The sequence below is a fragment of the Meriones unguiculatus genome, chromosome 4 (assembly GCF_030254825.1).
Source record: "Meriones unguiculatus strain TT.TT164.6M chromosome 4, Bangor_MerUng_6.1, whole genome shotgun sequence".
Classification (NCBI taxonomy): Eukaryota; Metazoa; Chordata; class Mammalia; order Rodentia; family Muridae; genus Meriones; species Meriones unguiculatus.
In genome coordinates, this window is record NC_083352.1 from 99,564,451 (window position 1) to 99,579,043 (window position 14,593).

The following is a 14,593-nucleotide window of genomic DNA, read 5'->3' on the forward strand; positions in this document are numbered from 1 at the left end:
AAAGAAAATATTGATAAATGTGACTATGTAAAAAATAAAGACTATTTAAATCCAAAAGCCACTTCAAATGGATAACTAGGGAATAGCATTGGTAACTTACTAATAGAAGGGGCTACTCTCATTAATATTTGAGGCTCCCTCAAAACATGACAAGGTGGCTCAGTGGCAAAGCTAACAAACCTGACACCCTGAGTGCAATCCCTAGGACCCACATTGTATAAGGAGAGAACCAACTCCTGAGGCTTTCCTCTGCCCTTTACACACATGCCATGACACGCAAACACACACAGACACTCAGGCGGAGCAGGTAGGAGTGGGGGGACTCAATGACTAGGCAGGCATGTGAATGCCTTGTTTACAGGGAAAGAAAGCCTAGTGGCATGTGAACATAGAAAAAGATGCCACATCCCAGCGATAAGCACCAGTCAAATGAAAACCACACAACTGAGTGGCACAGCCTGTCCATGCAGAGGTCACATACTGTCTGTCATGTGACACCTGGAGGAGGAAGTAGTCTCAGTAGTCACTGCTTGTTGGGGACTTGGGGATGGCAGCAGTATTGCAGATTGGTTCTGAAGAGCACTGTGCACAGTGGTGACCATGTTCAGCATCTTGTCAGTAATGCTGACACAGCATGTATGCATCCCGTTACACTGTGCACTCAGAGAGTCTTCATCCCTCGGTAAATCCCAATTAAAGCCATATAAATGCTACACCATGCTGCCATTTCTTACTTTACAGCTTATCAAGAGTCCAGAAGTTTCCTAAGTGTTGAAGATGCTGCAGGGAAATGGGCACTGGCAGATCACTGTGGAAATCAACTCCCAGCTGCGCCTGGGGGAGGCTGAGACACTGGCAGCGGTGTGCACACATTCATCAGCTGGCCTGGCAGCTCCATTCCTAGGCACACGCTTTATTTTAATAATTTCCTAGGTCTTGCCTTGACCATAAATTAAAATAATATGTTTGTTCATTTTGCCCAACATGAAGAGATGCTGTGGGGTTTTGTTGTTTTACTGTTTTGTTTAATTATTTCTTTTATTTTTGAGATTATAATTACATAATTTCCCCTTTTTTTCCATCCAAACCTTTTTATATATCCCTTCTTGCTCTTTCAAATTCATGCCTTCTTACTTCATTAATTGTTCCATAGCCTTATGTGTATTATACACGTTTATGTGTATTTCTAAATGCATAAATACAGCTTACTCAGTCTGCATAATGGCACTTGTATGTACATGTTTCAAGGCTGGCTATTCGGAATTGGATAACTAACTGTAAATGCAGAGGAACTTCCCAACTAGATCCCACTGCCTAGGCCGTGTTGAGGGGAAAAGCAGGAGCCCTACTTTTCTGCGAAACAGAAACTCGCCTTATGCTTGTTTACCTATGAACAACCCTTATGTTTACTCGGCAGCCAGAGTCCTTCTGTTTAGGACAATGCCCCGGCACTGCCATTGGGGGGTGGGGGAAAGGCATTGGACCTAAACTCCAAACCTTCTGTTGATGATAAGGGGAACCTCCTGCCTACTTCCTGTTGACTGGCGTCTTGGCAGCAGGCATCTGGAATGCTGTTCCAAAGCCAAAGCTCAAGCCACACAGGCTGATGGTTTGAAACCTGAGGAGATTCCTTCTGAAGCGTCTGGTTTACTCACTGCCAGGCAATGTCACCTGAGAGAACTTGAGGAGATAAGGAGCAACGTGTTGTTGAGAAGAATAGAGACCAGTGGGCTGAGGAAATAGGGAGATAGGCCCCAAGGGAGATCACAGGAGAGTCCTAAAGTCGGCCTCTGGAGTCCATAGTTTTCACTTGGTCCAACTGGTTCCCACTGGCCTTCAGCAAGTCCAGAGTTCATTAGGTTCTGCAGGACCACCTGGGGATAGTGAGATGAGCCTGTTTTGGAGTAGTTGCAGGGCTGCAGATTTCAGGATCCTGTCTGTCAGCTGAGTGGAAATCTCTGGGACAGATACAGAATAAGGGCAGAAGATAAAGTTAAGGAGTTTAGTGGAAAAGTATTTACTTGCTACTTCTAGGTCTGTCTCTTTGCCGGGGAGATCTGGGCGACAAAAAGAACACAAACCCAACAGGAAGGAGAGGACAGCGACTTGTGACAGAGAGATCTAAATTTTAACTCTCTAAACCTTTAGAGTCTAAAGGTTGCATGAATCCTTTAAAGTTGACAAAAGAGATAAAGTTTGCCAGACATAATGGTGTATGCCTTTAAATCCTAGCACTTGGAGGGAGGGAAGGGCAGAGGCAGGTGGATTTCTGTGAGTTCAAGGCTAGCCTGGTCTATATAGTAAGCTCCAGGACCGCCAGAACTACCTAAGAGAGACTCTATCTCAAAAACAAAAACACAAAACAAAACAGAGATAAAAGTTTTAGATATATTAGCACGACCACTATCTATAATCTGCACTGAAATCATAGTAGAAAAAGCAGTTAGTATCTGTAAGCAAATTAAGTGGACTCGTCATGATTGAAGCATCATTCCAGCTGAGTGTGGTGGCACACGCCGATAATCCCAGCACTCGGGGAGGCAGAGGCAGGTGGATCTCTGTGAGTTCAAGGCCAGCCGGGTCTACATATGGAGTCCAGGACAGCCAAGGCTACACAGAGAAAGCCTGTGTTGCCTCCCCACCCCCAAAGTAAAGAAGACCAAAACCCATCATTCATCAGTAATTTATTGTGTGTGTGCATACATGAATGTCACAGAATGCATGAAAAGATCAGAGGACAGCTTGTGGGAGTCAGCTCTCCTTCTATCATGTGGGCCCTGGAAATTGAACTCAATAGCCAGGCTTCCCTGCTGAACCCTCTCACCAGTTCATCTGTTGGTTTTGCTAATAGTATACCGCAGTTAGTCTCCTTAAGCATGCAGGCACTTCTTTAGAACATGCATTTGAGAATTGAGTGGACAAATGCCAGCATATAAGTAAATCTTTGTGGCAATTGTCAAATTACTTTCCAAAATGTTTCTTTTCAAGATATATTTTATTGCCTATGTGTGTGTGTCTACGTGTGGGTATGTACACACGGCACAAACCCCAGTCCTCTGAGCATGCACTTAACTACTGAGTCATCTCTCTCAGCTCCCTGGAATGGTTTATTGTTGACAGACAGTGATGTCCCCAGGCTGTCTGCACAGCGTGCCTGAGAAAAGAACAGTTGCTGCTGTTTACACAGTGTCCGCAGACCTGAGCACAGGGGTCCCAGGCAGAGCTGGCCTCTGAAGTGAGGCCGAAGGCCACGGAAGTTGTAGTTGTATGGCTGGAAGTTTTGCAGGATAAATTGCCAAAGGAGGAGACAGATACTGGCAGGAGCAGGCAGGAAGAAACCACAAAAAAGTCCACAGGGCTCATGGGGACATGGAGGTTCATGCCCTCAGTATCGAGGGTGAAGTCCAGAGAGGCCACCTGTGGAAGGTCAGAGAATGTCTGCACTGAGGGCTGCTCTGGTCCCACAAACAGCTTAAAAACAAGCCTGGAGAGTCCCAAACTATAGCATAACCATGTCGCAGAACAAAGCAGGAAACAGCTTTGAAGGGATATAAAAACTGACAGTAAACTCGGCAAGGCTTCGCATCCATGGTTGGTTATTTGGATGGTTATTAGCAGGAGCACAGATGGGAGAGCATGAGCCAAGGGAAAAGACTTGGCCCAAGAGTCAGACTCCAGTGCACCAGAAGACTCCACGAGCACCTTTGTTAAAGTCCTGGTGTCGTCTTCCCTTATGGATGCTGTCCTGCAACACGTCAGACCTGTAACTGATCCATTAGTGTTCATCAGGGTACACGCAGCTTCTTATTTTAGTCAGTGGGTTATAACCTGTAACAAGCATATTTCCCGAGAAATCATTCTGTTTTGTTATTTGTGTGTGTAAATGTGACATGTGATCATGCTCATGCCACATGGTACACACGGAGATCAGAGGACAACTTGCACAAGTCAGTTATCACTTATGTAGGTCCTAGGAACTAGACTCGGGTCCTCAAGCCTGGCGGTAGGCACATTTACCTGCTGAGTCATATGTGCAGCCCACTAGCATGATTTTTTTAGTACTTGAATTCTGGCTTTTTGTCCCATAGGAGCTTCCTGAAACTGTTGACAGAGTCCTTTGACAGTCTCAGTGAGTCTCCAGTTACTTTCTTGCATTCTGGCTCTGGAGTGAGCCATCTCCCCAGGGAGCCCTGGTTCCTATGAGTGCTAAGAAGCCTTTGGTACCAGGCTCTGGAGATGTGCATGTTTTCATTGCTGTTGTGTTGTTGCTGTTGCTAGGCTCTCGCAGCCATCCTTGTGTTGATCCACTGATTGATTAAAATGAATTTACGTCAATACCTCTGATTCCTTCCCACCCAGCACTGTATAAGTTGACTCCATTTTTTTTTTCTTGCTTACCTCCTCCCTGGGCAAGAAGGCTAATTCCCATGATCCTTAGCATATCTATTAGTTGGATCAATCTCAGTTTGTAACATGGGCCCAATTGTATTGCCCCCACCCTGGGTGGATGCTTCCCTAGCCCATATAGGGCTGCTATTATATCCTTCTCTGCATGGTATCCTCCTTACTCTGCATCTGTTGTTTTTAAACAAAATCCCAAATGTTTGATTTTACCAATAAAGACTCAGAAGCCAGATGCTGGGGTGAAAGCCTGCTAGCTCAGAGAGGCAGAGAAAGCACCCAGCTGACCTTCTACTCAGTGGACTCCCAGAAGAAACATCCCTTCTCCATGCTGTCTTAAATACCCTTCAACTCAGTGTCCTTCCTTTCTACTTCCTGTGCATCTCTCTATTCATTCTCCGTTCTTCCTCTCACTCTCTATGTTTTTTTTTCTATGTTCACTCTCTGTCAACTGGTTGCTTGCTCTGCCTTTTGACCTATGGTTGACTTTATTTAATCCTGTTTACAGAAAGTTCTTGGATTAAAGGTGTGTGCTAGGGCTGAGCCACACCATAACTAGAAACAGGTTTTTTCCAGTACACAGCCTCAGGGTTCACAGTATAATCATATCCTGCAATATGCATCTGCCCTGGAACCCTGCACCTAGTCCCCTTCCCAAAGGATTCCTGTTGCCCCCTTCATGGCCAATGTGGCTCTTGCCCAAGTTTAGATACTCATCTTGCTCAGAATATTTCATGGGTACTTCTAGACAAGCCAGATCCAGTCAAGGGAACAGGCTACTGTAACTCAGACAGGAACATGAAAAGGTGAGTGCTTACAAACCCTAGGAGGACCAGAGGCAGAAAAGAGGCTGCACTTCCCCCTCGGGCCTGCCAATTTACAGAAACTACAGAACATCTCTGAAAATAACCATCTATGTCTAGAGTGTAGACCAGCGATTTTCAAGAAAACACCTGAAGGTTGCTATAGAATTTCTCCTTGTGGTCCTGTCTATCCTTGAAAACATTGTTTCTCTTTTGCCCTCAATTTTTAGTTGAGAGTCATTTAAGAATCTAGCCTGAGACCTACTGTGAGGGGCCTGGGTAACTGTATATCTTCAAATTATGCCCTGAGAGGTGGAGGGGAAGGGTGTGGGGTAGGGAGCACTGGGATATAGCCCTAGGGAAGCGGTATGAGGTGGAGAGATGGGGTTAAACTGTGGGGTGAGGAGCAGAGGACCAACGTGTGTGAAGGGCTCTGACAGGCAGAAGCATGGGAAACACAGCTCTGGCAGGCCTTTCCCTTTCCCCATTCCCTCTGCCTTGCTAAAAACCATTCAGTTACATTCCTAAAGCTACCCCCCCCAAAGTCTATTCTTTTATTTGGCCACTTAATCTTTCTGAGGCTGACTACCAAAGACAAGCTATCAAAGTATTGAAGTCCAGCAATCAAAAGCTTCTTTTGCCCCACATAATTAACATACCCAATTAAAATTAAACCTCTCACCTTAACATGGGGTTTCCTCTTTTACCTTTATAAACTGCCATTTGCCTAAAGACCATGTCTGTCTCCTCTATCCAGAGGCAGTCTTTTTCGATAAATATCCTCTCCCCCTCTTTTTTATTCCTTTTCCTCTTCTTCCTCTTCTCTAGCTCTTCTCCTTCTCTCTCTGTCCCTCTTTTTTGTTTGTTTGCTTGTTTGTTTCAAGACAGGGTTTCTCTGTGTAGCTCTGCTGTCCTGAAGGAGCTTGGTAGACCAGGCTATTCTCAAACTCACAGAGATATACCTTCCTGAGTGCTGGGATCACAGGCGTGCACCCAGCTCTGTTGTCTCTTACTCCCTGCCCTTTGTCCCTCTGGGGCTGAAAAATCTTCGTGCTGAGAACTTTGTCTTAGGGTGTCTGTGCTAACTTCCAACCCTCATAAGACACATGTCAGTGACACCTTGCTACCTTCCACCTACGCCTTGTTCACAGCTCTAAGCAAATGTGGCCATTGCATTGCCACCAGCACTTGACAGCAATCTTGTGTTGTATGACAAGACTTTTCCTGAGGAAATGCACTCCAGATAGGAAGCCTATGATGAACAGATACCACCAGAGTGCAGCTTGATGAACCATGAGTTTTATTGGGATTAATTACAAGAATATGTGTGGAGGGTTACTTAGCAGGAACAAAAATGGTTCAAAGTCTGCTGCATCTCCAAAGCCCACCCCAGTGTGGGAGACATTTCACAACCCTGGGAACCTGGAGCACACTGCACAACCTATAGGCAGCTCAACAGGTTGGAGCGTGTCCTTTCCATGTGCTCAAGTAGTCTAAACTCTTCCTTGCCCCTGCTGGTGTCTGCTTCTTCCAGGAAGCTGGTTTGGTTTCATGGTCTTCTTGGCCCCTTGGCTTGCCAGAGAATGACTCCCAGAAACTAACTTGGCTTATTTACTCTGCAGGGAAAATCTGCTCAGTTTCAGAGACTTCCTGAAGCCCTTTGGAGTTGTTTACATTCCTGATTATGAAGCATTCATTCAGATGGGAGTGTTTCAATCTCAGAGGAAACTGTTACCTTGTTAAATGTTACCTAAAGCTGGACTTCATTAGGCCAACCTTCTTATAGTCAAACTATCTTTTGGTGGATATAATTTATCTTTTTCACAGTTTCCAGTAGAGCCTCGTTAGCTGTGAGAGTCTTGGGCCATCTTCAAGATATTTAGTAATCCTGCCTGCTCAGTGGTGGGAAGGGATGGAAAAAGAGCAGCAGTGCCGGTTGTGCTAGCTGATGCTTGTCATCTTGACACAAGATAGAGTCTTTCAGGAAGACGGAGCCTCAGCTGAAAAAAAAAAAAATGCCTCCAAAACCTCAGCCGATGGCCAGGCCTGTGGGGCATTTTCTTGATTAACGATTGATGTGAGAGACCCACTGTGGGTGGTGCCCCCCCCCGGCAGGTGGTGCGGGGCTAGATGAGAGAGCAAGCGGAGAACGCCACGGGGAGCAGTGCTTCGTGGCCTCTGGACATCTCTTGCCTCCAGGTTCCCGCCCTGACTTCCTTCAGCAATGGACAGTGGTGCGGAACTGTGAGCTGAAACCTTTCCTCCCCATTTGTTCTCGGGCATGGTGTTTCCTCAGCAGTACAAACCTAACTAAGACACCATCTTAACAGGCTTCAGATGGCAAGTTGCTTTTTAAAGTAGTTTATTTTAAAATGTTTTTTTCTTTTTTCTTTTACATATTTTTCTTTTTCTTATTAGTTACATTTTATTAACTCTGTATCCCAGCTGTATCCCGCTCCCTCATTCCCTCCCAATCCTACCCTCCCTCCCTCATCTCCTCCCTGCCCCCTTCCAAGTCCACTGATAGGGGAGGACCTCCTCCCCTTTCATCTGGCCCTGTCTTATCAGGTATCTTCAGGACTGGCTGCAAAGTCTTCCTCTGTGGCCTAGCATCCCTTGGGGGATGGGGAGGTCAAAGAGCCTGCCATTGAGTTCATGTCAGAAATAGTCCCTGTTCCCCTTAGTAGGGTACCCACTTGGTTACTGAGCTGCCACGGGCTACATCCAAGCAGAGGTTCTGGGTTATATCCATACATGGTCCTTGGTTGGAGAAATAGTCTCATATAAGACCCCTGTACTCAGATATATTTGGTCCTTGTGGAGCTCCTATCCTCTCCATGTCATACTAACTCCCCCTTCTTTCATATGATTCCCTGCACTCTGCTGAAGGCTTGGCTATGAGTCTCAGTATCTGCTTTGATACACTGCTAAACATGTTTTTTCTTGAGAATTTAATAGACTTTGATCATATTCTTTCCCCTCCACCAACTCTACCCAGATCCTCTTTCATTGACTTGTGCACCCAACTTCATGTTCTTTCTCTCTTTTAAAAGCAAGTAAGCAAACAAAGCAACCCCTGGGTTTGATTCGTGGTAGCCGACTGTCCCTGAGCGTGGGGCCTGCCTGGGGTGTGGTTGGTGCACCCAGTGCAGATGTCTTGACTAAGGTTCTGCCTCACAGTTTCTTTGGTGAAGAAAGGTAAAAGTGAAGGCTCTAAGAGGAGGCTGTGGAGGGGCTGACAGCAGTGCAGACAGAAGGCTGCAGGGACCTGCTTGGGAAAGCCCTGAGGCTCTGAGCTGAACGGGCCACAGGTGTGAAGCCCACGAGGCCGGAGCCTGCTGGACACAGCTGAGGACTATGAGCAGGCTCTGTGCAAAGTTGGCTCAGAGGGCATTGGTGCGCAGTCCGCTGAGTAGACAGGGTAAATAGGGAGGCGGGCTGTCATGTTGCGAAACCCACTCCAGCTGCTATGTGGATAAAAGACTGAGGGGAAGGAGACGGGCCCAGACCAGGTAGGAGACTCCACAGATATCTAGGTTATTATGACAGGCCTTGCAAAGAAGGCTCTGGGGGCTCCTGTGGTGTAAGGAAAAGGAAGTGGGGCGTAGCTTTCCTGGGTTTGGTCAGGAAAGCCGGCCCTGGTGTCTCGAGCTGTGGAAGACTTCTGAGGGGACAGTGCTGGGGAGGAAACTCAGGCATGGGTTGTGGGGTTTCAAATGTCTTTGCAGTGCTGGGATAGGACCCACGGCCTCAAAAGTGTCAGGTGAGCACACACCACTGGTCATGTCCCCAACCTCTTTTTTTGTAAGTAAAGTTTATACATAGTGCCATAGAACATGTTTTTCAGAAAAATACACCAACTGTAACTATGCTGTGTGAATTCTCACCGAGTCAATCCGCCCAGCTAGGCAAGTCCTCAGTCCCAGCAGGAGGGTGATACCCTGACCGTCACTCCGGGGACCTGATTTGCTGTTTCGGAATGGGATAGAAGCAGATGTGTGGCATACGGCGTTTGCTGTCAGGCCCCACTGTGTCGTCAGGGACACTTGCCTTGAGTGTGCTGTCATCAGCCCCTCCACAGGCATCACCTGCCCACAGGTTATACCTTCCGTGTTCTTGGAAGGTGTAAGGGGACAGTCACCTCTGGCTTTGAAGCACTGTCCCTGGGTTTCCTGCCTTTAGCACTGGCTTTCACATTTCGGTGCATGGCCCACGGAGAGTGGATTCCTGGGTATGGTATGAACTGAAGTAGTGGTCAAGGTTATTAACACGTTTGCATGTGTGTGGTGTAGGTGAGTGTAATATGCATGTCTGTGCATGTTTGCATATGTGTGTGGAGGTGGATGTGGGTGTGGGTGTGAGTGTGTGTATGTTGTATGTATGCATGTGAGTGTGCATTTTAGATGTGTGGAGTTGTACGTGTTTGGGGTGGTGGTTGAAGCTTCCTGTGGGTATTGGGGATGGAACTATGGTTTTCTACTTGCTCAGCAGGCTCTTTATTCACTGAGCCTTCAGTTGGACACACACACACACACACACACACACACACCCCTCCCCTGCCCCATTGTGGTACTGTGTTCTCTTGTCACATATCGGGTGATCACAGAGAAGCGGCTTGTTTCTGGACTCTGCCGTTTAATCCCCGAGTGGAGCCTTCCCATCTCAGCACAGCTGTGGAGCTCCCTGTCTGGGGGCCTGGCTGTTGTGCCGTGTTCTTCCAGCTTGCTGGGTAGTCTAGGTCTCTGCACTTCTGCATGTAATTTGAAATTTCTATCAAAGAAAACTCTGCCAGGGCTCACAATATAATAAAAGTGTGAATCTTCAGTGTGCAATTGAATGATTGGCAAAGGCCTGCATCCATGTAGCCTGTGCCCGCCACGGTGGAGAGCTGTCCCACCGCCGTAGGCTGCTCCCTCAAGCTCACCCACCTTCATGCTCCGCTGAGTCAGGCCATTCTCATTTCTGTCAGAACGGGTATGTGGAGTCACGCAGTGTGAACCCTGAGTTCGTGGTTCTTACCGTTTCCTTATAGTTGCTTTTGATTAGCATATCATTCATTTTTCCTTATTGTTGGATGGCTACACCGAGCCGCTAGAGTTCACCTGCATCCCTGCTGGTAGGCACTAGGGCTCCTTCCAGTTTAGGTTTTGTGTAACTAAAGCAACTAGAAATATTTTTGTGCAAATCTCTTTGTGGACAGGTTTATTCATTTCTCTTGGGAAAGTGCTGAGGAAGCTGGTAGCTGGGTCTGGGTGGGCGGAGGGCACATGCTCTGTTTTATAGGGATATGCCGAGCAGTTCCAGAGTGGCCATACCATTTTACGCCCCACAGAAGTTCTAGTTGCTTCAGTGACTCGCCAGCATCTGACATGGCCAGTCTTCCCAACTTAGCTATGCTGGGTTTTAGTTAGAGTAGCAGATTGTTTTCAAATTTTCTTCATAATTAATTGTTGATTCCCCTTCATCTGCTCCTCTGCCCCATCTTTCATCAGTGTTCCCCATCCACTTTCCTGTCACCTGTGTTCTATTACCTGCCCTGCCCCTCTTCCTGAAAGCCTCCTTTCCCCTCCTTTCGTGGGCCCCCACATAAATACAGTGAGAAGGTAGACCCATATGGAGTATGCCATGTCTGTTTTGAGTCTGGGTACCTCACTTCATGTAGTGTTCTCTTCCTATCCACTTTCTCATGATTCTTCGTTTCTTCATAGCCAAACACAATCTTCTTATGTTGACGTCCCATCCAGGAACCAATGACCGCCCCGGCTGGTGTGCCTCCTTGCTGTTGTGAGCAGAGCAGCAGCAAGGATTGATACACTGGAATCTCTAGGAAGAGGTCAAGTCCTGTGGGTTTATAGCCAGGGGTGGTGTAGCTGGGCTGTCCAGCCTCAACCGCATCTGCTCTTGTTTTCCTGATAGGTGCCATTCCAACTAGGTGAGATGGCATCTCAGACTAGTATCTTATATGCTTTTCTGATGGCAAAAACATGGATGAATACTCTTTTAGAGACTTTTTTAGGGTTTCTCTGCAGCTCTGGCTGTCCTGGAACTAGCACTATAGATCAGGCTGGCTTCAAACTCAGAGAGCCACCTGCCTCTGCCTCCTGAATGCTGAGAAGATTGTGTTATTTTCTTAGAGTTTAGTTTTTAAAGTTCTAGATATTCTAGATATTAATCCTCTATCAGATGTTTAGAGAGCAAAGACTACCTCCTGTGCTATAGGCTCTTTACTCAATTAAGTGTTCCCTGCTATGAAGAAGCTTATTAACTTCATGAGGTCTCACGTGGTACCTTTCCTGCATCACTGCAGTCATGTGAGAAAGTTCATGCCTGTGCCAATGTCATGAGGTGTTTTTCTATTTTCAGTTTTAGCAGTTTCATACTTTCTGGTTTTAGGCTGAGGTCTTTGACCCATTTGGAGTTCAGTTCGGTGCAGAATAAGAGATAAGGATCTAGTTTTTTTCTACCTGTGGGTGCTCAGATTTCCCAGCGAGTATCTTGGCATCTTTATAAAAGATCAAACAGCCATAGCTGTGTTCAGTGTTTGGTTCTTCTGTTCTCTTCTACTCATCTGCATGTCTGTCTGTGTGTCAGTCCCGTGCTGATTTTCTTACTGAAGCTCTGTGGTTCAACTTAAAATCAGCCATCCTTTTACCCTGAGGTGATGTCTGTCCTTTATGCTAAGGTATGTTTCTTGGATGCAGCAGAATGATGGATCCTGTTTTTGCATCCATACTGTTAGTGTGTGGGTTTCTTTTTTTCTTCTTTGCTTTGTAATTGGGGAATGGCGACCACTGATGCTGAGAGATATCAATGAGTGTGTTTATCGATCCCTATTTTGCTGTCTTGCTGTGTGTATGTGTTTGTGTGTACATGTGTGCATGTGAGTACATATGTGTGTGTGAGTGTGTGTGTCTGCACATCGGTATATCGGTATGCTTCTCTTGTTACAGAATCTTAGTAGAATTGTATCTGGCAGAAATCCAAAGTGACAGCACCTAAGCTTTGAAGTAGCCTTTCGTCAGTGATCGCTATCTGAGATGTTACGGGATTATTCTTTTGAAGGTTTCTCAGAGCCTGACAGGCCAGGCAAACCAGGAGGTCTACTGAGAATTGCTTAGGTGACGGATCTTTCAAGATAGCTCATAGATCACATAAGAAGTTGGTATGTGGAAATTGCCTTTTTTGTAACAATAAAAAGAGCTTCTAGGCCGGGAGTGGTGGGGCATGCCTTTCATTCCAGCACTCGGGAGGCAGAGGCAGGCAGATCGCTGTGAGTTCAAGGCCAACCTTGAACTACAGCTACAGCTGTCAGGGTACAGTCAGTCAGAGGCTGATCTCCCTGCTGCTGAGAAGCCTGAATTCATTCTGTAGTGGCTTACTTTCTTGATTGGATCGATTGTCCCTTGAAACCCACCAACACTGACATCCTCTTTTGATTTGCTGGTCTGGGATCATTTATTTGTGTGTGTGCATCTGCGTTTTCTTGGGTTTGGTTAGCCTCTTTAGGTTGAAGTTTCCTTCTAGTGCCTTCTGTAGGGTTGGATTTGTAGATAAATTGCTTTAAATTGTTTTCTGAATCATGGAATGCCTTATTTTCTCTATGATGCTCAACATTTTTGATGAGTATAGGAGTCTGGGCTGGATTTGTGGTGTCTTGGAGTTAGAATACCCCCAGGCCCTTCTGGCTCTTAGAGTCTCCATTGAGAAGTCAGGTGCTGTTCTAGTAAGTCTGCCTTTATCTGTTAGTCTTTTCCCCATCGTCTTCTATCAGCTTTCTGCTTGCCTTTGTTCGTGAGGTTTTACTCACAGCATCATCCATTATTAGCAGATATCTCAATGATAGATAAGAATTTCCTTTTTCCTGATTACATATCAATTTTATTTTATATTTTTGGTTCAAAAAGAAAATGGCTGTGTTTCTAAAAGCTCCATGCAGAAGCTGGAGAGACAGCTCAGTGATTGGGAGCACAGGCTGGACTTGGTGGCTCACAGCTGTTTGTAACTCCAGTCCGAGGATCTGACGCCCTCTCGTGACCTCTCTGGGCACCGCATGTACGTGGTGCACAGACATACTTGCAGGCAGAACACTTAAAGTGAACTAAAAGTCATCCCTCCCTGGCGACTCCCTGGCCACGGGCACTGCTTCTAGGAGTCGATTTAAAAGTTTTTATTTAATGTAAGAATTTTAACACAGTGAAGAGGATTATTATCCCCTGAAGCCCAGATGCACAATTGCTACCAGTTTAATAACTGTGCTGGCCTGGGTGATTGTCGTCTGAGGAGTGAGGCACTGTCTAGATACTAGCATGTCTCCTCAGTTTGTCTGGACCCAGATGTTTGGCCTCGTTTCCAGGAGCAGACAGAAGGCTGTGGCTCCCCTCTGCTTGCAGCTATCTAAGTCCTGCTGGAGGCTGCATGCCTGGGAAAGCCGGACAGAGGGCATTAGAGGGAGGAGGTGCCACACTGTGGCGCTGTAAAGCCCAAGAATCTGGTATTAACTAGTAGCAGCGCAAGCAGGGAGCTTTCAGCTCAACAGGCGTGGCACCACTGGCCGTGCAGGCTCGTGTCGCCTGCCCAAGGCTTTGGTCTGTAGGTTAGGGCACTCTGCAGTGTCTTAAAATGTTCGCTATCCCAGTACTCAGGAGGTGGAGGCAGAAGGATCAGGTCAGGGCTAGCCCAGGCCACATGAGACCTTGCCTCAAAACTGTGAGGGAGAGGGGGACCAGAGCGTTAGGGAAGGGGAAGGGGCACCTTGAGAGGCAGGCCTCACAGCCACACGTGCATTGCTGTGGCTGCACAGGCGTTGTCTTCAGCACAGTCTCACTGTGAATGGCACAGCGCACTTTATGCACTCAGCCCCAGTAACACCTTCTGGTTAATGCTTTTGGGTTTCTGGATCTGAGGACATTTATAGATGCTCCTTTAGGGTCAGCACCCTGGCCCCTTTGGATACCACCATGTATGTTCACCAGCATGCACACCAGTAACACATACCTCCATTTCAAAGTCCTCTTTTCTTCTTTCTTTTCTGCTTGCATTTGTTTTGAGACGGAGTCTCACGTAGCCCTATGTAAACAAGGCCGGCTTTGAACTTCTGATCTTCTTGTCTCTGCTTCCTCAATGCTGGGATTACAGGCAGTACCACAATGTTCAGTGTTGACTTAGCTTTTAACATACAGTAGGGTAAAATACAGTAGGGTAGGGGCAGTGGACAGAAGGCTCAGTGGTTAAAAGTACTTGCTGTTCTTGCAGAGGACCCAAGTTCAGTTCCCAGCACCCAAGTTCGATGGCCCACAACCACCTGTCACTTTAGATCCAGGGGATTCAATATCTTCTTCTGTTCACCATGGAAACTTGCACTCTTGGGCACCTACACTGCCACTCCCCAA

At 46.7% G+C, this 14,593-nt stretch overlaps 1 long non-coding RNA gene across 1 annotated transcript in view; it reads left to right on the top strand.

Annotated features, from left to right (window-relative positions):
- Positions 1-8,665: 8,665 nt before the first annotated feature.
- The window catches only part of LOC132653719 (uncharacterized), a 108,690-nt gene continuing 102,762 nt past the window's right edge, over positions 8,666-14,593 (top strand). Inside the window, exon 1 of the long non-coding RNA XR_009591538.1 lies at positions 8,666-8,716. This is a non-coding gene — a long non-coding RNA (uncharacterized LOC132653719). The remainder of the gene's footprint in view (positions 8,717-14,593) is intronic.